Genomic DNA, 2,012 nt, shown 5'->3' on the forward strand with positions numbered 1-2,012 from the left:
TTTTTTACTGAATAATAATGATGATTCTCGAAACAACAAACATGTCATGGTTTTGTATCTCTAATTTGTTAGCACACGTTATCTCTGGTAATAAAATATACTACTTGCTATCATTATTTTTTTTCTTAGACTAAAGTAATCATGCATTTCTTGCTTTTTTTATTGAATAATAATGATGATTCATGGAAAAATAAAAATATCTTTTTTTGTATCTCTAAATTGTCAGCACACGTTATATCTGGTAATAAAACATACTACTTGCTATCATTATATTTGTTTGTTACTTACTATAAAGTATTCATGCATTTCTTGTTTTATTTGTTGCTGAATAATAAAGTTTATTTTTGGAATAACAATAACAATAGATTCAGATACTTCTTGGAGCTTCTAGAAAGTTTGAGTAAGATATAATTTGATATTTTTTATTTAATAAATATTTATATAAATCTCAAAAATTAATAGTTAAGGTATGTATTTAAAGATATATGATAAATTTTCTAGGTTTTTTTTATATCTAGAACCATATATTTACTAGTATAAATATGTGTGACCTGAATCAGTTGTAACCAAGCCAGTTCAAAAACGCCTTATTTATTAATAAAGTTCTCCTGCCCAAAATCCTCATTCTCCTTCATGGATACTTCTCTTTTCACCACCCAAAACATAAAAAAAACCCAAAATCCTCATTCTCCTTCATGGATACTTCTCTTTACACCACCCAAAACATAAAAAAATTTGAAGAATGAAAAGTCTCATGTTCTTATAGCACTATTCCCAGGCCAAGGCCAGATTAATCCATGTCTTCAATTTTCCAAACAATTTATCAATTTAGGCATTGGAGTCACTTAAACAACGAGCCTATCAACTTTTAGTAAAATAAATAAACTCTCAAATGTTGAAGGGTTAAGCTTTGCTCCTTTCTCTGATGGCTATGATGGCAAATTCCAGTTAAGTTCAATTGATGAGTTTCATATGTTCTATTCTTCTGTAAAGTCCCGTGGGTCAAAATTCGTTTTTAATTTGATCCAATCAAATGCAAAAAATTGCACCCCTTTTTCACATGTCATCTACACAATTATCATGGAATGGGTTGGTTTAGTGGCCAAAAAAATTAATATCCCATCTACATTATTTTGGATCCAACCTGCCACAGTTTTTGATGTTTACTATTATAGAATCACAGACTATTTTGATTATTTCAAAAATAGTGATGCTAAGGATAAAATAATAGAGTTACCAGGATTTCCAACACTTAGTCCAATTGATTTTCTTTCTTTTGTGTTTCATGACGTGGCGAGTTCCAACTGGGCAGTTAAATCTATTAAAAGGCAAATTGAAATGTTGAGTAGTGAAGAAAATCCAAGAGTTCTTATGAACACTTTTGATGCTTCGAGAATTCTAAAGCATGTGACTATGGTAGGAATTGGGCCTTCAATTCCTTCAATATTTCTTGATGATAATACTTTTCGAGCTGATATGATTGAGATTAGTTCGAAGAATTATATGGATTGGTTGAACTCAAAGGACAAGGGATCAGTTATCTACATAGCATTTGGTAGTTTCTGAAATATCAAGTTAATTGATGGAGGATATTGGACATGGATTGCTGAAATGTGGGAGGCCATTTTTGTGGGTGATTAGGGAAGGACAAGATGGGGATAAGATGGAGGACAAGTTAAGTTGCAAAGTTGAACTTGAAAAGTAGGGGAAGATAGTGAGTTGGTGCTCACAAGTGGAAGTTCTAAAACACCCTTTTGTTGGTTGTTTTTTGACTCACTGTGGATGGAATTCAACTTTAGAGAGCATAGCATCTACGGTACCTATCGTGGCATGTCCACTCTGGAATGATCAAGTTTATAATCCAAAACTCATTCAAGATATTTGGAAGAATGGTGTTAGAGTTAATGTTACTGAAGGTGGTGTCATGGAAAGAAATGAGTTCAATAGATTTATCATGATCGTGATGGGGACGGTAAAGAAGGGGAAGAATTGAAAAGAAATGTCAAGAAATG

General features: G+C 32.0%; 1 pseudogene; it reads left to right on the top strand.

Annotated features, from left to right (window-relative positions):
- The first annotated feature begins 732 nt into the window (after nt 1-732).
- LOC102579635 (crocetin glucosyltransferase, chloroplastic-like) lies at nt 733-2,007 on the top strand (annotated as a pseudogene).
- The last annotated feature ends 5 nt before the right edge of the window (nt 2,008-2,012 follow it).

The sequence above is a fragment of the Solanum tuberosum genome, unplaced genomic scaffold, assembly GCF_000226075.1.
Source record: "Solanum tuberosum cultivar DM 1-3 516 R44 unplaced genomic scaffold, SolTub_3.0 scf00752, whole genome shotgun sequence".
NCBI classification, from domain to species: Eukaryota; Viridiplantae; Streptophyta; class Magnoliopsida; order Solanales; family Solanaceae; genus Solanum; species Solanum tuberosum.